This window comes from Tamandua tetradactyla, chromosome 24, assembly GCF_023851605.1.
Source record: "Tamandua tetradactyla isolate mTamTet1 chromosome 24, mTamTet1.pri, whole genome shotgun sequence".
Lineage (NCBI taxonomy): Eukaryota > Metazoa > Chordata > Mammalia > Pilosa > Myrmecophagidae > Tamandua > Tamandua tetradactyla.
In genome coordinates this window covers 32688479-32711711 of record NC_135350.1, presented here as the reverse complement: position 1 = coordinate 32711711, position 23233 = coordinate 32688479, and the positions used below count along the sequence as shown (strand labels likewise).

Below are 23233 nucleotides of genomic sequence, written 5' to 3'. Positions count from 1 at the left end.
TTCTTATTGTAGGCCACAAGCAGCTATAAGAATCTATTGTCCATTCAAAGCCCAGGAATAAAGTGATGCAGGGACATTTTAGGGAGGGTTAACCTGATTTTGATGTGAAGGATGGATTCGAATTGGCAAAGACCAGGGAAAACTCACAGGCATGAGATAATGAAGCTGTCTGCAAGGAAGAATGAGGGTAAAGGGGAAAATAGAAGAGACCTTTCTAAGGGAAGATGAATACCATTGTTTTTATTAATTTAGATGTGAAGATTGAAAACCTTGGTAGGGTTTAAAGACATGCCAGTTTCATGTTAAAGATTAGCAGAAAAGGAGAGTAGATCTTAACATAACCAGATATTAAAGAAAAGGATTATTTATTCTTTACTTGTGTTTATCGGTTTTTCCTCCACTAAGGATTTTCTTTGTTTCCAGATAAAGCTAAATAAAACATAATAGCAACTAACAGAAGTCCTTAATAAATCATATCACACGTTCCATTTCTTATTTTCCCTCTGGCGCTCTACCCATCAGCAATTTGAATTCTGAGGAAATGTACTACAATGAAAAGTAGTATTAAGTAGTGTGTGTAATTTTTCCTCTGTTTGATATGCATTTTGGAGGTCCACAATTTAAATTGTCTCTTCCTATGGAGTTCCTTAATAATGACACCTGACTCCCGGTTCCTTGACCTCTGGAAGATGAGAGGACCAGAAAACTAAGATGCTCAGTAATCATCAATGAGCCAGCCCATCTCTTGAGACACATGTGCCACATTAATCAGCTACCCAGTCACTCCCTGAACTCAGAAAAAAATTGCATTTGTTCTCTTTTGCTCTAGCTAGTGAGGAAAAGAGATTTCCTCATTTTCATTTTATTAACTAAGTAACAAAATTATAAGCACCATCAAATTTAAGGGTTGTAGTACTTTTTGAAATTTATTTGTATCTAACTTTGATTCATCAGTTTATCCTGTGCCATTGATTGAACTAGATCACTGATGGCGATTGTGATTATTTTCAATGTTAACGACAATATTTCAGTTAGCTTTCAATGCACCACGATTTTTCAGTTGATTGCATGCCTCTACCACAACTTATAAGATAGCAAAGTACTTTAATACTAGATAAATAGTAACATCTGATAAAATATGGGTAGTAATACAGAAAGTATATTTTATCTACAGTTGGTGCGTATCTTATGTGCTTATATATATTATTGACACGAGAACAATCTTGCAAGATTATATACTTTATTATACACTTGCATTTTACTGAACAATTATGATGTCCACACTGAGTGAATGGGCCTGCACTTCGGCAAGCATCAGATTCAACATGAGAGACATGGAATATAGTTATTCACTCACTTGATCAACTTTATATGAGTAGATGCATGCAGAAATTATTTTTAAGGACCAGTAAGTGCTACGCTATATATAGCCATAACATTGGATAGAAGAGCTTTTGTTTTGGCACAAAACTAGATAACTTGTCAGCAGAAGTTAAAGCAGCTATGTATCTAATCAGAGGAGTAACTGGAGTTACCGTTCTTTGATTTTATGGGGTGGTTTGGGGATTTTATTTTTTGTTTCTTTTATTTTTTTGCTGTGTGTTAGGATGCTGTGATCTGGCATTTGACAGGAACACAGAGTGCTGGGCACTCTTGTTGACTTCCAGCAAGTGGGATGGGGGAAATATAGTAATTCTTGGTTCAGTCTTTTATAATAATGCTTTGATTTTTTTTCAAGAGAATCTTTTTTTCCAGTTTATGCTTTTTTCCCCCCTTTGCCCAGTTTCCTCATCATCTGCTGTAGATAGCCTATTTTGCAGCCATGCAGACTGTGATACAAATCTTTTTCTTCTAGTAAATTGAAAATGATTGCATAATCAAAAAAGTTAATGGTGATTAATGTTTGCAATGAATCTACCTGACACTTTCTGTTCATCAAATGCTTTATGTGGCCCTTTTCTTATAACAGTTCTTAGTATTAAAAAAATAGCTAAATGTTTCATTATACGCATTTAAGAACAGAAGAAAATTGAATTTTTCAGAGTGATTTCATTGTACTATTAATAAAATAAAGTCCACTGTTGATCATAAAATCTTCTTTTCAGAAGCTAAAAATACTACCAAAAATGTTTATTGAGCATTTTTATGAATTTACCTCTGTGTTCAAATCTTAGTAGATAGGTATCAAGTAGTGGTTAACTTATGAGTTTAATTTTATAGTTCAGCAATAAAGGAGTCATATTTTTGCTTATTTGAGTCTGTTGCCTAAAATTTGGGTATGGAACTACCAGGTGGCACAGGCTCCACAATTAAGCATTTCAAGTGGCATGGAAAACTGCCATGTATTTACTTGGATTCATGGTAGTGGCACAGAAACATAAACAATATTTCGACCTAATCACAGAGTTTCAGAATTTCAGAATTTCAGAATTCATGGAATAGTAGTTCTCTCCTTTATATCAGAGATGAAGCTAGTCCAAAGGGGTAATTACTTGCTCAAAATCACAAAAAGCAATGACACTGGAAAATTTTCAAGGCATCTGATTCCATGTACAGTTTTCTGGTAATCAGGCACCCTTGCTACACTTGTCTTTCTAAAAGCATCGAGAACAACGACAAACACTCCTATAGAACTTACTAAGTGCCAGACTCTGAGCTCTTACACATAGTGACCTATGAGGCAAATGCCGTTGTTCATATTTTGCAGTTATGGAAATTGAGACATAATGATATAAAATAACTTGTCCAAACTCACAAAACTAAAGTTAAGATTCAAAATGAGATAGTCTGGTTCCAAAAATCCAGTTTTATTTTGCTTTTTTACCACTTGGCTACACTCTTTTTGTCAGTGGCATGCCCATTAAACAAGTTGTGTTTCAGATAAACACTTAGAAATTCTCTCTCTCTTTTTGTCTCTCTCCTTTCTCGGGGGAGCAAAAGAGAATTAATAATAATCCTTGATTTGTTATACACTTTCATTATTTGTCCATGAATGAATGGCCACTTTTGTCAATTTTAAAACTCCGTGGATATAGGCTTTTTTCCCCATTGCACTGTTAACCATTAGAATATCTAGTGCTTTACTATGTAGTGTTTCTTGGATTCAAGAAAATAACATTAGCTATTATTACCTCCCTTTCTTTTAATACCTCTTAGGTTTTACCTTTTGAGTGCTTCAACATGTTAGTAAGCTTCTTGAGTTCAGGCATATGTTTGTGCTTCCTTCATGCCTAGCACAGAGTGAGAATTCAATATGTGATGAATGAATAAAAGTCCTACCCAACTTTTTGTCAAAGATCATCCTATTTACTTATATTAAAATATTTTGAACTTTCTTGATATTAAAATTTAAAACTCTTCTGTTTCTCTTATTATAAGAATGTTTTTCTTTCTTGAGTTTTCCAAATTTTTATGCAATGAGTAATGAAACAAGGAAAAGAAAGAAAACAATTCCAGTCCTTGTGTACCTTTCTTTCTAATTCCCTACTGTAAGAACTTTTATGCTGTCATCCCCACAGGGAATATAGAAAACTTTCCTTTAACTTGAAAGCAGAGCTCTCTAATCCTTTTATTCTCCAACTTGAATAAGTCACATTCCATGCATTTTGTCCACTTTTCATGAAGAGAAAAAAGCTGTTGGCAGTTTCAGAATCTGTGAACAACTGGCTTAAGCTCTTAGTCAATTGGTTGGAAGGCTCCTTCACAGCAGTGCTTATAACTAAGCAATTAACTAGTACTTCTTCACTGTTAAAAAATATAAACAGTTCCCTTGCTCTGGGAGTAAGAGTGACATTGTTAAAACACATATGTAAGTTTTAAATAATATAAAATTTACATTTAAACTGTACCAAAAAGAGAATAAATTCTGACAAAAATTTAGAGGAGAGGAAATCAGTGAGGAGTTGAATAGAAAAGATTTTATTAGACTTACACTAGGAGAATTTAAGGACCAACAGAATTCAGGTGTGGGGACAGGTGAGGGTAAGACAGAAAACTGTAGGAAAGCACAGAAATGAAAACAATGATATTGTGTTCAAAAGACAATGAGATGCCCGCCTTCCATGCAGGAGACCCGGGTTCGATTCCCAAACCATGCACTCAAAGAAAAAATAATAAAATTAAAAAGACAATGAGAAGGTACAATTTGGCTGGACATGTTAGTAGGAGGGTATAGGTAGAGAAGCTAAAACAGAATGTGTTACACTAGCATATAGATAGTTACTACTTATTAAGTACCTAGTATGCTAAACATTGATATATTTCATATATTGCTTGCCACAACTCTGTGAAATGGGCATTTGTTAATTGTATTTAAAGAGGAAACTGAGACTCAAAATCAAGTATCTTGCCAAAATCACACAGCTAATGGCAAGTGGAGCTAGGATTCATACCACGTCAGAGCTCATGTCCTGTCTTCAGATCCCAGACTAGTTTCATGGTGCTTTGAAGAAAAGGACAACCTGGACAGAGCAGCATTTGAGATGTATTCTGAGTTGTTAGGTTAAAGGAAGAGAGAGCTTAACTGAGGAAAGCCATTTACAAGACTGTTAAATTATTCCCACTGGGAATAAGGGAGAATGTTCTCAATGAGAATGAAGAGACAAGATTAGAAAAACAAAAGGTACAGTTTGAAGAAGGGATAGACAGGGCTTGGTGGGCAACAAAGAATTGCGTGTAACTCAGAAAGATGAAAAGAGTATGCAGATGCGAGTGGCCGTAAACGCTTCAGTTTGTTAGAGCTGACAAAATGCAATGTACCAGAAATGGGTTGGCTTTTTCAGTGGGGTTTTATTAGGTTACAGATTTACAGTTCTAAGGTCATGAAAATTAAGACATCAAGAGGACTACACCCTTTCCGAGTAAAGGCTGCTGGCATCTGGGGTTCCTCTCTGACATGGGAAGGCACATGGCGACATCTGCTGGTCCTTCTCTCCTGATCCTGGTTTCAAAGACTGTCTCCAAATGTCTGGACGTTTCTCTCTATGATCTCCTGCTTTGCCTGCTTTTTATCCTCTCAAACTCCAGTGAAGAATTAAGACCTTCCTTGAATGGGCTGGGCCACATCTCAATTGAAATAACCTGACCAAAAGGTCCTACTCCCAGCAAATCTGCCAAGAATGGATTAAAAGAGCATGGTCTTTTCTGTAGGTGCATAACAGATTCAAACAAGCACAATAAACAATTCCCTCTTTACTTCCACTCCTTCCAACTCTCCTATTTTTCCTTCTTGTTCACCTATTACTCGCTTAGCATTGGCATTTTTCATGTCCAGGCAAAAACAACTGGACAGTGATTTCTACAAAATAACTGGTTTGCTATTTGAAATAATTATATATATATATATATATATATAATGACAACTCAGTACCCTGTCAAACTTTATTTCAATGAAACTTCCAAAAAAGTTTGGATTATTTTTCTGTTCTGTAATAGCTCATCACACGACTACATACATTGAAAAAATGTTAGTTCACTATGCGGTAGAACCTTACTTCAAAAACACTTCCAGCCTACAGATATTTTTCATTCTATAGTAGCTCGTATCACATTCCCATATCCTTATTGGTACTGTACCTCAAAAAAAAAAATGGCAAATATATGAAGTGTTAATAGAAATTAGTTCGTCATATATATAATGTCGGTTATACACTTTAAAAATAATGGAATTTTATAGCACTTTCTTAAATGTCATCAATTTGTAAGCCTAAATGTTATTGCTCAGTTCAAAATGGAAAGAATAGTACACTGGTGGGTCTGGTTCTGATGCAGCACTGATAAACACAAACTTCTGGAAATAAGACTTATGGTAGAGAATAACTACTCTTGAACCGTGTGATAAAAGGGATCTCAAAATTTTTAAAATATTCTCATGGATAAGCTGACTAAGATATCCAGTTTAGGTGGTTAAGATTTTCATATGTTAATTATAAAAATATTTGTATCTTCATAATTTCCTGAAATCAGGAAAATATTTAGTAACATAGGTCATTACTATACCAATGCAGATATTTGTAGGAACTTTGTACTTTCTTTTAAGAACATTCACAGTTTTGACAGCTGATCAAATGTTATCTAACTTAGTATTTATACTTAGAATTTAATAACTTTGCTATCTGAATTTGTAGATTTTTTTCTTTGTTGCCTTAATATGAATCAATTTATGAAACTTACTGCACAAACACAAGCTTTGCAATGATTATATGGATACTTTATTTAAATATGCCTATGGTTCGGCTAACTAAGATACCCATTTCTGGTGGACCTAAGTGCATTGTTTGTTTTCTTAAATAAAAGAAATGAATGAAAGAAAGGATCTCAAGGTTTGAGGAGAGAATAGTATATTAATGATATGCCAAATGCAACTTTTCTGAAACAAAATATCTAAATTCAAAGTACCATTGAAAGTAGATAGTGCATGCATTCCCTGATACCTGCTGGTTGCTGAAGTAAGCAACATTAAAACTAACTGGTTTTATCATATCTCTGTTTTCTGTTCTAGGTAAAAATAATAATAAGATAGTGAGGAGAGGTGCAGCAAGATGGCAGTGTAGGGAGGTGTAGAATTTAGTTAGTCCCCTACAGCAGCTAGTAAATAGCCAGTTACTGTCTGGAACAGCTGTTTGGGGGACACCCATGAACAGATTCACATTGTACACAAGTCTGAAACAAATGGAAGGGCTCAGATCACTGTAAGTAAAGCCCCAAACCAGGGAAGCTGGTACCCATCTTCCACTGGCATGACAAGCTGTGTTGGAGACACTTCCCCATAGAAGAAAGCAGTTTCTAGCAGGAGCAAAGGAAGGTAGCTCAATCGAGTTCCAATTGAAGTTTCAATGAACAAATTTGAACTGATGAATTTAAGCTCCAAGAACAGATAAAGCCAGAGCAAACAGGAAAGGAAACTTGAGGTTTCTCCCAGCAGAGAGGAGGTGGGGATGATGAAAATAAACAAACAACAAAACAAACAAATAAACAAACAACAACAATAACAAGGAAAAAAAAACAGAGGCTTTTGGAGTCAGCTGAGCTCAGAATATTGGAAAAAGACTGTGCCCCAAGAAAAGGAGGCAGGGTACCAACCTGGGGTTGGGACTAGAGACTGATTCTGAAAAGGGATTTCGTATTTTTTTTAACTTATTTTTTCTTAATTATTTTAGGTAGTTAATTAGAGAAAGCCTCAGGCATTTTCAATTGTCAGCACTGATCCAGGCAGAGGCAGAATTAAGATAGATCTGAGAGACAAAGTAACTAGCCAAGTGAAGGAGATAATTCCCTAAGGGTCTATCTTCCCTAAGAAAAGGGAAATTGGGCCCAGCTAAGTAACAACCCTCATTCAGAAAATTCAGACCTCAGGGGCAGGAAAACAGAAACAGCTTAAGTTTGCCTTCTACCTTAGCATCTCCCTCAACCATGCCTCTAACAGGGACAGGGGCTGCTGAAAATTAAGGCACCACACCACTGTACTCCAACAGAGACCTACAGGCTGACCAGCACCACTTGCTGGGCAGGATAGGAAAAGCACAGATTTTAGCGGTTTCACAGGAAAGTCTGACAACCTGCTGGGTATCATCCTCAGAGAAACTTGATACTGATTACATCCTCTTCATGGGCCCTCAGCCTGTCTCTTCTGGGAAAAAAAATAATTAGGCTCAAGCATGTCTGGAGACACCTTCCTCAAAAAAAGTTGCATATAGACAGGGCAAGAACCAGAAAAATTAGAGCCGAAAAATTCTGATCAGTTAAACAGAAGTTATGCTAGAGGTCTAGAATAAGTTGAGCTGAATGCCAAAGAAAAGATAGAGAAAAAGCCACTCAACAATAAAACCCTATGTAAAAGAGTGGAAATAACCTCCAGAATAAACTAATCAAGGAAATCAGATACCTAGACACCAGCAAAAAATTATGAGTCATGTTAGGAAAAATGAAGATATGGCACAGTCAAAGAACAAACAAACACTTCAAAAGAGACACAGGAGTTGAAACAACTAATTAAAGATGCTCAAAAACATGCCAAATCAAGTCAAAAGTCATATCAATGAATTCAGGGAAGAGATGGCAAAAGAGATGAAGACTATAAAGAAGTCAATAGGCAACTATAAAGAAGAATGTGAAAACTTGAAAAGACAAGAGGCAGAACTTATGGGAATGAAAAACACAATAGAAGAGATGAAAAATATGATGGAGACATATAACAGCAGATTTGAAGAGGCAGAAGAAAGGATTAGTGAACTAGATGATAGGACATCTGAAACGCTACACACACAAAAAAGAACAAATAAGGAAAACAATGGAAAAATATGAACAGAGTCTCAAAGAATGGAATGACAACATTACATGTTTCAGGTGTTCTAGAAGATGGAGATAAGGGAAAGGGAGGGGGCAGAAAGAATAATGGAGGAAAAAAGACTGAAATTTTCCCATCTCTTATGATGGACATAAAACTACAGGTCCAAGAAGCACAACATACCTCAAACATAATAGATTCAAATAGACCTACTCCAAGATACTTACTAACCAGATTGTCAAATGTCACAAAGAGACAATTTTGAAAGCACCAAGAGAAAAGTGACCCATCTTATAAAAGGGAAGCTCAATAAGACCATGTGTGGATTTATCAGCAGAAACCACGGAGGCGAGCAAGGAGTGGTGTGATATATTTAAGATGCTGAAAGACAAAAGCTACCAACAAAAAATTATATATGTCTTTCAAAAATGAGGGAGAGTTTAAAATATTTTCAGACAGACTACTGAGAGAGTTTGTGAATAAGAAATCTGTTCTACAAAAAAATACTAAGGGCAAAACTACAGGCAGATAGGAAAAGACAGGATAGTGAGGTTTGGAAAAGAATATAGAAATTAAGACTATCAGTAAGGGTGTAGATTAAAGTCTGGTGCATGCAAGTGTATGGATGAACTTTAAGGACATTACGCTGAGTGAAATTAGCCAGAAACAAAAGAACAAATACTGTATGGTCTCACTAATATGAGCTAACATTAACAAGTGAACTTAAAGAGTTAAAGTTGAGAACACAAGTCATCAGGAAATAGAGAGAGGATAAAGATTCGGCATTTGATGCTAAAGGAGTAGAGAACACAACAGGATTAATTGTGAAGATCCAAAAATGGGTAGCACAATACTGTCTGATGGTAGTACAATACTGTAAGTACACTGAACGAAGTTGAGTGTGAGTATGGTTGAAAGAGGGAGGCTAGGGGCATGTATGACACCAGAAGGAAAGATAGAAGTTAAAGACTAGAACTGTATAACTTAGCAAAAGCTAGAATTGACAATGATGGTGGTTAAATATGCAAATATGAGAATGTTTTTACATGAAGGAGAACAAATAAATGTCAGCATTACAAGATGTTGAATATGGTAAAGTATTTGTAAAAAATTCAGCAGATGTAAACTAGAGTCTAAAGTTAATGGTAACATTGTAAGATGCTTCTATTAAATATGACAAAGCCAATATACTAAAGCTAAATGTCAATAAGAGAGGGATATAAGGGAAGAGTACGGGAATCTTGGTGGTGGTGTTTCTCCTTTTTTATTTTATTTTGTCTTTTTCTTCTTTTTTTTTTTTTTCTCTTTCTTTGTGGAAGAAATGGAAATGTCCTCACATAGACTGTGGTAGCAAATGTGTAACTATGTGATCATACTGGGAATCACTGTTTACCTCGGATGGATTGTATGGTGTGTGAATTAAGCCATTTAAAAAATTAACAGAAAGATACAGTGCTAGAGAAAACATGGAGGTAGAGATGGACGAACTCACTGTTAGCAGAGATGTAGAATAGTGCACCCCATTTGAAGGGCAGTGTGGTGGAGCCACAGGAGTCTAAGCACAGGGCTGCCAAATGATACTGCAACCCTATTAGGTACCTACTTGGAGGAACTGAAAGCAGGGACATAAATGGACATTTGCACACTGGTGTTTATGCCAGCAGTATTCATGATTTGAAATGAATGGATGTGGCCTAAGGGTACATCAGCTAATGAACAGAAGGGTAAACTGTGGTATATGCATGCAATGGAATATTGAGTGGCTGCAAGAAGGAATGAAGTTGTGAGGCATGCAACTAGGTGAATGAACCTTGAGGACACTATGTTGAGTGAAATAAGCCAGAAAAGAAAACACAAATATCATGCGTCAGTAATATAGGCTAACTATAATGTGCAAACTCTGAGAACTGAATTTGAGAACATAGGTTATCAGGTGAAGGCTTATTGTAAAGGTTCCTACATGTAACTCTTAACAGCAGTCACATCTATTCCTGAGTTGTAATGGTTATTTCTAAGTTCTGAGATGCTGCACTCTTTGTGTATAACCTGTTCATCCCTTGGAACTTCAGGCATCTGTGTGACACCTGAGACTCAGAGCTAGAGTTCTGCAGCTATGAAAGTAAGCATTACCCCATACAGCAACTATTTAAAAAGTTGAAAAGAGATCAGACTTCAATAGAGATATGAAACAAGCTGATCTAGTTAGGACTAAAGTAAATCAGACTAAAAGTAAAGGATGATATTGACTGTGTTTTTAAACTTCAACTTCTATGTGAGACCAAAAGAAGAGATGTTTATTCAATGCAAAATTTATATTTTCTGTAGCACTCTAATTTAGCTTGTGTGGTCAGTTTATTTAAACACCATAATTACATGGAACCTTGAATAGGGAGGAAGATTTTATTGGCTTGTTCAGGTTAGTGTGATGCCCCAATACATTCCAGAGTAATCTGGGAAGAAAATAAAAATGTATTTGCAAAGTCCCTTTGAGGCACTGGGGAAAAAAGTGGAAATATTGAACTTCCCCACCTGGGCAATTCTTGATATTCTCACAAGCATTGGAGACTACCAATTTAAAAGGTCAAGCCCTCGAATTCGGGGCTTTCCCTTATGAAACTTATTCCTGTAAAGGAGAAGCTAAGCCTACTTATAATTATGCCTAAGAGTCATTCCCAGAGAACCTCTTTTGTTGCTCAGATGTGGCCTCTCTCTCTAAGCCAACTCAGCAGGTGAACTCACTGCCCGGGGGTGTAAATCTCCCTGGCAATGTGGAACACGGGTCTCTGGAATGAACCTGGCCCTGGCAGGTACCATGGGCATGAGAAAGCCTCTTGGCTGAAAAGAGGAAGAGAAATGTAACAAAATAAAGTTTCAGTGGGCTGAGAGATTTCAAATAGAGTTGAGAGGTCATTCTAGAGGTTATTCATATGCATTATATAGATATCCCTTTTTAGTTTTTAGTGTATTAGAATAGATAGAAGGAAATACCTGAAATTGCTGAGCTGTATGTAATCCAGAGGACTGATTTTTGAAGATGATTGTATAACTATATAACTTTTACTGTGTGACTGTGTGACTTTGAAAACTCTGTGACTGACACTCCCATTATCCAGTGTATGGACAGATGAGTGTGAAAATAAAGACAAAAAATAAATAAATAGTAGGGGGGATAAGAGGTATGTGATGTTTTGGGTGTTCTTTATGTTTTTATTTTTATTATTTTGGAGTAATGAAAATGTTCAAAAATTGATTGTGGGGAAGAATGCACAGCTATATGATGATACTGTGAACCACTGATTGTTCACGTTGGTTGATTACATGGCATGTAAATATATCTCAATGAATTTGCATTAAAAAAAGCAAAGATAGGGCGGGCCATGGTGGCTCAGCAGACAGAGTTCTCACCTGCCATGCCAGAGACCCGGGTTCGATTCCTGGTGCCTGCCCATGCATTAAAAAAATAATAATACATACAAAAAAAAATAAGATAGTTCAAATTAGTGGGTTATATAAAGTAAGAAATGAAAGTGTTTGAGGAGTCTAAAAACAAAATCAGAAAGTGGACACTGAAGGTTCACTTTCAAAGGGATATATAAATAGAATGAAATAATGACATATAATTTATTGTACAATTGTATGTAGTATTTTTATTTAAAAAATAATTTACATTTTAACCTATAAAGTGTGATATGAAATTTATTTCTTTTATCATATAATGTGTAACTATTACGTAAGGATTGATCTCTGGAAACCACTGAAAGGAATGTACTAACGTATTTCAGAGCAATGCTCCTTTAAATCTATTTGTTTTAAATTTAAATTTTAGAATTCTAAATTTAGAGCACTTCACACAAAAGATAAAAAATGAATTTGTTTGTCATTTTTTCTTTGTTTTTCTGAACTCTTGTTTCGTTATTGTTATGACTAATATCCTGTGGTTTATCAATCATACTGACTGCTTCTAGTGGTGGTCCTGAATAATTAACATTTGTTTTTAGTGTTCAGTCTATACAGATGGGAGAATAAACACAATGGGTGATTTTTACAGTAAGGGATATTTCAAAAATGTATACCATCTAGGCACCATATGATTTGGGATTAGTTTTATTAATCTTGAAAAGAAATAGTCAAGTTCTGAGAAAATTACAAGATTTGACCTCAAAAAGCATCCATCATTCTGACTGCTGAGTATAAACCTAGCCATTAGGCAGTGCAGTCCTTTGGAGCAGATTTGAAGTGTTACAAGATTCTATTTTCCTTGTACTTACATCACAGCATTTGCAGAATACTTCATCCAAGGTACAATAATCCCTCCTATAAATAAGCATCTTTATTAGAATTCTCCTGAGAAAAGTACTGAGGCATAGGAAAGAAAAATGTCTCCTGCAAGGTGCAAAGTAGTATTATTTCAACTGGGTAATGAGCTCACAACTCTGAGCCAAGCTGCATTGCAAGAAACAAGTATGATCAACTTTTTTCTTATAAGATTTTTGCTGTACAAGATCTCAGTAAGCATCATTTCATTCAAAAAGCAGTTTTATGAAAATCATAGTTATTATAGTGATAAAAACCTAAGTGTTAACCAAAAGCTGGGTTTTTAACAAAACATTTCAGAACTTAAAACTACAAATGTTTAAGGCACTTGGAAGCACATGTGCACATACACAGATGCACCAAAGCCAATGATAAGCTCCTCTAGACAATTTTATTAGCTTATGGTTGTATCACATTTTTTTTCTTCAGAGCAGCCATTTAATTCGCCAGACTTAGCCTCTAAGATATTTTTTCACTGTTTTAAACAAGAATCTACTCCTAAAGGGAAAATTTGATATTACTTGCTCATAGATACTTAAAATATTGTAAGTAGTAAGTGGATGGATCCCCATGATAATTATGTTGAAAGAAGAAACAGTTATGGAATACAAGACTTGGATGAGATTTTGTCATTGGTTTATTTATTTATTTTAATATTTTTTGGCATGGGCAGGCTCTAGAAATGGAACTTGGGTCTCCGGCATGGCAGGCAGGAATTCTGCCACTGAGCCACCATCACACCGCCCTTGGTGGTTTAGATGAACTCATTAATTTTACAAAGTCAAGATCTCAGTAAGTGTCATTTCATTCCAAGTAGGGAAGTTGGATGATCTGAATGAATGAATCTAACCATTGGTCAGAACGTGTCCTTGGGCCAGGTTCTCAGTACAGTGTTTCCTCACCTACACTGTTTTAGCAGTTCCTTTTGTTTAAAAAAAAAAAATCAGTTTTATCCCAGAGTTTACTATTAAAGTAAATGTCTACCCAAGCACATTTACCATCAATATCTTACACAAAGAAGCAGGAATATTGATTAGTAAATATGTTAAGCAGGTTCATAAACATGACCAAACATCTGTTCAAAAATTGTCATTATATTATAGAAATATAGCAAAAGTAGCCAGAAAATGGATGGCATGTGTTATTCCTGACTTATACGTAGACGTACTGTAATGTAAAATAATAGTTAACATTCATTGCAGACTTACTATGTACCAGGTACTATTATATATGCTCTAAGTATATTAACTCATCTAATATTCACAATAGCCTTGTGAGTAATACTATTGTTAGCTTTATTTTACAGATGAAGAACCTGAACTACAGGAGGATTTGCAATTTGCCCAAGGTCATAAAGCTAATCAGTGGCAGAACCAGGATTTTAACGCATCTTGTCCACCACGATATTAGCCTGGCTCTTACACAAGTCTAAGCACTCATGTCAATGTTAGAAATGGATACCAAGTATCCAAAGTGCCTTTGTTCTGCTCAAATAGCTCACTTCTCTCACATCAAAATTCTGATGGGGATTTTCATTTAGATTAAATGCAGGTGACTTTCAGAAACTTGGAGCGTGCTGAGAACTAGAGACCGCCACTGCACTGAGAGGATAGATCACCTGAAACAGACGCCACGCAGCATCAGCTGATCAGGAGTAAACAATGAAAGTATTGAAAATGAAAAGCTGTGGAAGAATACTGCAGTTATTCTCCATCCTCCCCATTTAGTACAAGCAGTTTAAGGCTTTATTCAGCCAAATCTTTTCATTCTTCATGGAAACTTTCATTCCTCATCACTTTTTAAATAGTGGAATCATATTTACCTCTTATCTATCACATTTCCTAGTCCTATGAGCAGCTCAAATCAACTACCATCAACAATCGGACAGTCCACTCCCATGTTAAGAATTTACTAATATGAAACAATGTGCTATTTGGGAAGATGAATTAATGACAAACATAAGAATATAAACATTTCCATATGGAGTGAGACCCTTGAGTAAGCACAGCACACAATGATAACTCTAATAGCGGCACAATGACTGACGCTTTAATGAGCATAGATCGATGCCCTCGCACCAACTTCAAAATGAGAAAGATAAACCTGAAAGTATATACCTTGAAAGAGTTCATTCACTATTTTCTTCACAGTACTTTCTGTAATTTTGTGAAGACATTATATTTGAAATAATACTAGTACAAATGAAATTGCTTGAAATCCAACATGTTTTTAGTTTATATATTACTGACCTTAGAAAATGTAGCTACAAAACTGATGCTTAATGATGTTCTTACTAATATTCTACAAGATGGAGGCATGGAGGAATGATGGGGCAGAGCTGATAACTGGGAAGCTGTCCACACACACACACACAAAAAAAAAAACAGAAAGAAAGAGGTGCATCTTCTGGTCTCAGATGATTTTCTTTTTTTTCTAAAATGTTTTCTTTAGTAACATTTTTATTCTAAAGGATTGTCTCAAGTTTCTTTTCAATTAATTAAGCAAGATCCCTACAAAAGCCAGCATGGCTCTGCTAGGCAGTCTCCTATATTCTTTGAGCTAATCAACATGAATTCTACTAGTGTGTATTTCTTCTTCTCTTTATTTTGTTCAGCAACCTCAGACATTTGACAAACAAATTACTTCCCAACCAGAAAACCTTCAGTAAAATGATACTGAATACGTCATTAAGGCTGGAGATAGAATTGACAGAACCCAGAGGTACCGAATATCAGTCCTGAATTTGGGACATAGGACTTAACTTCACAGAAGATTTAAATAGAGACTAAACGTAGTCAGAAGTATGCTTTTTGACCATTTTAGAAAGGATGTGTTCAATGAAAAGAAGGATTTGATTAGAAGGAAGGGTAGATTAAAATGCTATAATATAAACTCCAGAAGTCTGGGACTTTTGGTCTGCTTTATTCAGAGATGTGTCCCAAGCACCTGGAAGAAGGCCTACCATATAGTATGTGTTTGATCAACCTTAGTTGAATGAATAAATGAGTCACCTAGGAAAAGCTAAAGGCCTGACCTAGAGTGAAAGAGTAGAAACGGAACGGAAGGGAGAGATATTGTAAATGCACTCTTGGCAATCAACTGGACACAAAGATCAGGGAAAAGGGGAGTCAAACATGACTTTGAATTACTCAGCCTTGTTGGCTGGGAAGTGAGAAAATCATTAACAAAAATGAAGCCAGGGAAGGACAATTATTTAAGAGAAAAATTGATCATTTTTATTTGGGCATGTTGAGCTTGAGGAAAAGGTAGATAATGTATCCAAGTAAGGATATGTAGGGAATACAACAACAAATAACAGTGAAGCTAGGAATTTAAGGGCAAGGCAAAACAATTAATTATAGACTTATATATAACCTGCACTGAAATAATGAAAGCCAGTGGAAAGGGCATAGAGATAGAAAGAGTTGAAGCAAAACTTGCTTTCAAATGTTCATTTTTTGCTTTCTTCTCCTTTCTATTTTGTAATCATTAACCCTAATTGAACCTCTTAGCTCATCATTTCTCCTTTCTCCTGGGAACATGGTTAACCCTTTCTCTCCAAACTTATTCAAACCTTCTGCATTCTGGGGTCCCAGAACATGATCTATCTACAACATTATTAAGGCTTCCCTAACAAACTCAACTCTAATCAAAATCTTCATTGTTTTTCCATGTTTTAACCTTGACCACATGTTTCAAGGTTTTGCTAATTATTTCTTGTGTTCATACCTTGATTTCTCAAATATAGTCTAATTCTTAGCCTGCAAAAAATTTGTATTATACTTCCTTTGTATCTTGCATATCAAATAGATTATATATACCTAATAAGTGTTTAGTAATTTTTAACTAAAATTTGAGTGAAAATGGAGACAATTCTAATTTTACTAAGGCATGCAACATATTTGAGAATAGTAATAAACATAGTCATGTTTATTCATTTGATCAACAAATATTTGTTGAGCAACTACTTAGGGCCAAATACCAACCTGCATAAGTAGAGTCAAAGTAGTGAGCAAGACAGGAAGATTCTCACTCTAATGGAGCTTACCTTATACCAGAGAGGAGGAAAAGAAAACATAAAATAAAGAAGAAAAGCAATAAGTGGGATTATTTCATGTTGGGGAAAAAAGAGCCATGAAGAAAATATCACTGAACGGAGAATAAAGAGGGAATTGGTGTGAGGGTTGGGAGAGAACAGTTTAGATGGTTTGGGCAAAGAAGACCTTTCTGAAGATGTGACTTTTGCTTACTATGCACCAGAAACAACAGATGTAAAAATCTTAGCAGTGGAACAAGTTTGAAGTGCTTAAGCAATAGCAAGGGAGCCAATGTGGCTGCAAGAGAGTGAACAGGCAAAAGAGTGGTATGAAATGTGATTAAAGAATTAGTTGGGACTGGGTTATGGAATGTGGAACATTGAAAAACAAATTAAAGGGTTCAGTTTTTATTGTAATAACAAAGACAAGTAATTGTAGATTTTGAAAGGAGCAGCACTTATTTCCTTTGGCTGTCAGAGAAGGGGAAGGAAATATGGTGGGAAGGAGGAAGGGCAGCAGAGGCAGTGAGCCAGAGTGAATGCAGGAAGATAAATTAAGAAGCTAGTGCAGTAGCTCAGGAGAAGATGATGGTGACTCGAACTAGGGTGGTATAATTGAATGGTGAAAAGTGATAGGTTTCAGTCCATCATAGCTATAAAACTGACAGGGCTTGCAAATTATTTGGATGTGATGGGTGAGGTAAAGAGAGGAATAGGGAAAACATCGTACAAATAAGTGGACGATGTTACCATTTGCTGAAAATGACAAAAAATAAAAAACAAAGTTCCAGAAGTTTTAAGAGCCAAGGGAAAAAATATTTAGTCTTTGAGTTTGATAAACTTAAGATTTTAATTTAGACATCCAATAGAGACGTTAAACAGGAACTTATAAGTATAAATCTGTAATTTAAGAGAGAAGACAAAATAATAATACAATTTGATAGGTAGAAGGTACAATGCTATGAAAAAACTTTTGTGCTAGTTCTGAGAATTTGGACTTGATGAACTTCAAGATTACTTTAGCCGTAATTTAAAAGAATTTAAAAGAGATGCTTAAATGATTTCATGGTGGGAAGAGATTAGAAAGAGAAAAATAATAGGCAACTTTTATAAAGATCCAAAATCTAGTAATGAGAATGGCAAATGATGTAGTTATATGTGTTACTGCAAGGAAAGGGCCCCAAGGCTGGTTGACTCAGAGACCCAACTATGGTTTCAGGACCTATGTTCTTTCCATTTCTCTACTAAGCCATTCTTGCTGAGTGTTACAGGACCATTCTCCTTGTGATGGAAGTATGACTGACATACAGTAGCAATGGGGGCAACGTGCTTTCTTGTTCACATTCGAGAGAAGAGATGGAAGAGTATCTCCTGAAGCACACATGTAAATCTGCCCCTTCAGCTTAATTAGGTTGCCACAGTAGTTTGCTCACCCCTGAATGGCACAAATCACACAAGAATATATAGGGATGATTTAGAGGATTCTATGGGATGGGAGAGATGTTGGAAAGTCATCTATCACGTGCCCTACAATAAATCTGAAAGAACTGACAGATATCAAGGATAAAAAGAACAAAGAATCAACACAAGACCCATGATAATAGCCAATGTTGTCTTCACTTTATCATGCACCAAATACTGCTTTCAAAGTTTTACACAGATTAACTCCTTTAATCCTCACAGCAACCCAGGAGATATGTGCTATTATCATCTCATTTTACTGTTGAGGAAAATGACACATAGTAATGCTAAGTGAACTCCTCAAGTTATAGTTAGTAAATGACTGAACTGAGATTTGAATTCAGAGAAATCTGTTCCTTAAGAAGAATGGTCTAGTTAAAGTGTGAAAACAGGAAGAAAAATGATACCATTTACTCAACTGGAAATTTGTACTAACAACACAGAAAAGAGGGTAGTATGGAAAGGAAAAAGAATACAATATTGGTTTTGCATATTAGAATTTTTAGTACATTAGGAGATCTATATGAAACTGTTGAAAGTATAAGACTGGAGGTTGGGTGCAGATTTAAAAGTTGTTAGTGCAAATTAACAGGGGAAAAACATCAAGGAAAAATATGTGCAGATAAAAGAGAGCCAAGGCCTGAGGGCTAATATTAGTAGTAAAACAAGGAAGCACTAGTCAAGAAGTGTCTGGGAAAGTGTATAACAAGTAGTAACAGTGAAAGTTAAATCTCTGTATCCTCAGGACCTAGACAGAGCAATTACTGTAAAAGAGTTGATGCTAGATAGTTTTTTCCTAATTAAAAAATGAACTGCTGCTCTAGATTGCCTCTCAGTTCTGCCTGTGGTTTATTCACTCTTAATACATTAGTTTTCAAACTTTAGCAAACATCAGAATCACATAAAGGAGACTGTAAAACCATGGATTTCTGGGTCCCAGCACCAGAGTTTCTGATTTAATAGGTCTGGTGCAGGCTCTAGAATTTTCATTTCTAACAAGTGATGTCCCAGGGGCCATTGAAGCTACTGTTCTGGGTTCCACACTTTGAGAACCACTGCTCTAACACACGTCCTTTGACTTCCTTGCTATTCTCTAATCTCATTCTCTCCCTTGCATCTCTTTTCCTGCTTCTTTACTCTTTCCCTTTTCAATATTTTTAACTGCATTTTCAGTCCTGTACAGACCAATTCTATTCTATATTATCTCATTTAATCGGTATGAAACATATGAGTGAAGGATTATTGTTCCTATTTTATAGAGTAAGAAATGAAGGCTCAGAGAGGATATGGAGGGGAAAAAGCTTTAGTATTGAACCTGAAATCCTAATCATACAGTGGGTTGGCCCACTTCAACAACCAAAATCACTTTTCCTAACTGCTGCTTGGTTAGGAAAGCAGCATATTACTTTTCAAATCTTTTATTTTTGTTCTTCTCTGTCTCTATAGAATCCCTGTTACTAATCAGCTGTTTTCCCTGTAGCCTGGTCTAAGTGTCTTGAACAGTGCTTTGCCCATAGTAACTGAACAAAATGATATTGACTGGACAGTCTTCCAGATGGTACAAACTTGACCTACTTAGTATTAAAGACTATCGCTTTTGTTGTAGTCAAATTTCAGATTTCTTTTATTGGCATAACAACTCCTTAAAAGTATAAACAAACTTTGCCTCTTATAGTCACTGAATCTTATCTGGTTTCCATGGAGAACATAAAAAAATTTACTAATAACATATATATATATATTTTTTTTTTGCTTGAGGAATGAAAACACCCCCTGCCTCACCCGCCAAAATCTGAGTCCCTTGTTAACTCAAAATCATAGTCATAAACTCTTGAAACTAAAATCATGCTAATTTATCATGTTTCAAAGTCATTTTACCCTGGTCATTGTGAGGAAACAGAGCTCCAGAGGGGAGAGATGAATGAGCCAGAGTCTTGCAGCTATACCCTGAAAGAGTTCAGAGCATAGAAAATTTCAGATTTACCTATTAACAGCCTGGTGTGCCTCCTTCTACTTCATAAATCCGTGACCCTGAAATCCTAATCCATCTCCAAATTTTAAGATGTAAATATCCTAAGTAGATGGGAAAATTGCAAATCATCTGCTATAAAGACAAAAAGAAAAACAGAAAAAATCAAAAGGATCCTGAAAGATATTTCTTGTCTAGCCCCTCGCTGCCTCTCCCAAGGCATCTTGCATTACTCTCTCCTTCCCAAACTGCATCACAATGTACTGGCTTCTCTGGGTGCCCTACTACTGTCTAGGACTCCTCATTCGTGCAGGCTAACTTTCTCTAGCTAACTCCTACCCAATTTTGTTCCTCAATTTTAGTAGCCAGTCCATAAGGTAGAATCCAGTGACGTTTATTGCCAATTTCTAATGCCATTCCACGCACAGATAACAGTTCTGAAGAGATGTTTCTTGGTCCATTGTGAAATGAAAAAGAGAGAAAAGAGGACAAGGCAGTCAGATGTTAGTGCAATGGATCAAATTAAGCAACCCTTTTTTCCCATGAGATTTTGTTCTTTTGTTCTGAAATTATATTCTTATATTGTGGAAAGTAAATGACCTTTAACAAAATAAAACATGGAGCAGCCTACCCCAAATATTTTTATCCTGAAATCTAAAAGTCTTGGAATTGCATATTCCTTACTCAAGTAAGTGTGAAGGAACGCGGTGGGTTGAGTGTGGAAAGGGGCAAACCACATAGTAAGTGTGCGAGCCCCGGGCTGCACGGGACCCTGACTTGCTTTTTAAAGCAGCCCAGGGTTTGGTAAAGTATATATGATATGCAGGAGCTTTTAAGGCTGATGCTGCTGACTCTGCCTTTCAGATTTCTTGCATTAAAAAAAAAAATGTCCTTTGGGATGGTTTATGCAGAATTCTATGTCCTACTTTAAATTTAAGAACTTTTTTGACCTTCAGTGCATGTAGAAAAAATGTAAAATATAAATGAGAAAAGTGGCCTATTCAAAGAGAAGCTTTTAAAAAATCTTCAAGCAAAGCTTTTCTGTGTTATCATTGATTAAAATAAAAAGAGTAACAAACTGAAAGCTTTAAAAGGAGTTGTCCCCTGAAACCTTTTATATACATGCTGCAAAAAATTCCATTCTGAAGCAAAGCCTTGTAGAGTGAGTTTACAGAATACAAAATGATCAGACTGTTTTATTCAGAAGTGAAGGTGACCATTTCAAATAGCCATTGTGACCACCATCTGTAAAATAATTTCTCTGAAAACCGGCTACCTTTAGGATACGGATTCTGCATAATCTCACCAATGACAGTAGAAAAATCCCTTTAGGAAAGATGTAATTAATGGGCTACTGCATATCACCTTCAGATTTTCCCACGTCCTTTACCAGCATTGACAAATCCATCTTAACCCTGACAGTGGGCAACCAATTAATATGTTCCCACGAGTTGAAATGTTCCTTTTCTTTTCCACCGAAGATGACCTTGTGTATACCACCAGTTTTGCAGGTAGCACAAGGGAGTTGTACACGGAAAGAGTTCTAAAAGGACGTGGTCAATTTGTGGAGCTTATATTGAACACGACAAATATGCACCACAGTGAGACACCTGAAAAGAGTGAATTCTTAAGTTTTTCTTCCTTCTGCATTTTTACTTTCTGGAAATCCAGGCAGTTCTTATGTGGAGCATGAAATGTGGAAACTTGCATTATTTAAGTTGCTTGCTTATTTCAGGCAGTCATGCTACACAGCCCATGAAAAATAAGTTTAAAAAGGCAGTGGAGGGCAGGCCATGGTGGCTCAGCAGGCAGAGTTCTTGCCCGCCATGCTGGAGACCCAGGTTCATTTCCTGGTGCCTGCCCATGCAGAAAATGGAGGGGTGTAAGGGTAGTTCAGTGGTAGAATTCTCACCTGCCATGTGGGAGACCAGCCATGCATTCCCCCCCCATCCCCCAAAAATCAACAAATGGTGCTGCAGTAATGGGGTAGTCACATGAAAAAAGAATGGAACGTGACCCCCACCACTCAGCATACCAAAAAAAAAGGCAGTGGAGGGGCAGGGTGGCCATGGTGGAGCTGTAGGAGCTCTGCATGCAGAAGGTGATGGACTCCATGGTGAAGAGTCTGGAGAGAGAGAACATCACGAAGACGCAGGGCCTCGTATTCCAGTGCAGCGCCAGCTGTTGTGAGGACAGCCAGGTATCCGTGCAGCAGACACATCAGTGCATTGAGGGCTGCCATGTACCTCTGGCTCAGTGATGACCAGTGATTTGGAGAAGTTCCAGGATTGCCCAGACCAGTGCCCTGTGCATTCCAATGACAAAGTCAAAGACTCAGTAGATGCAGGGAGTAAGGAGCTTCATGAAGTGGCAGCTGGAGAGCTGTGTGACCAATTGTGTGGATGACCACGTGCATCTCATCCCATCCAGGACCAAGAAGATGAAGGAGCCTCTCTCATCCATGGGGAAATGAGAGTGTTGCCAGTGCCATCAGCAGTGAGGGCAAGAATCTTTACAAAAGACGACTGGGAATTTTGGTTTTTTAAGTGAAGTTTATGAATGAAGAAATTAAAGATGGCAGCAAGGTTAAGGAATAGGACGACTGCCTGTGGACATCGGTTCCTTTATACCTCAGTCCCTAAAAAGCGAAATGGAAAAAAGCTGGTGCTAAAATTTAGATCAGAGATAGCACAGGAGTGTTTCGTAAAGCCTAAATTTCATGTGGCAAGTGCTTGTCCTGGCAGTAGATGCTTCCAGAGTTCTCCAACCTACCAAATTCTTCTTGGTCCACAGATACTAACAGGCTGGCGGTTTCCTCTAACTTGCCTGCTTGAGGAGGGGTATTTCTGCTTGTCACCAACCTCCTGTTTTACCAGAAGTAGCACCACACCATTTTCCATAAGTTGTAAAACAGAATCCATGAGATCACTCATTTACAAGGTGAAAAAAAGTTCTGGGCCTTCTATTTACTTGATTTTATTTTATATACAAGGGCCTGAAATTGTTTAAGATGTCAAGTTGTGCGAAAGAGAACTTTGAAAGGCTCCTTGTAGATATTATCTGTCATCGATATGTAGTTGTGTTTCTCTTGAACTTCTCACGCATTACATCTTTCAGCCTGGAGTCATGCAGAAACATGACAAGTGATGTTACCCCAGGTGTAGGAAGC

At 36.6% G+C, this 23233-nt stretch overlaps 1 protein-coding gene and 1 pseudogene across 3 annotated transcripts in view; both read left to right on the top strand.

Annotated features, from left to right (window-relative positions):
• Positions 1 to 23233, top strand: part of GRID2 (glutamate ionotropic receptor delta type subunit 2) — a 1588850-nt gene that overhangs the window by 1407763 nt on the left and 157854 nt on the right. The gene's annotated exons all lie outside the window — the stretch shown is intronic.
• On the top strand, positions 22133 to 22537 carry LOC143667931 (protein FAM136A pseudogene; annotated as a pseudogene).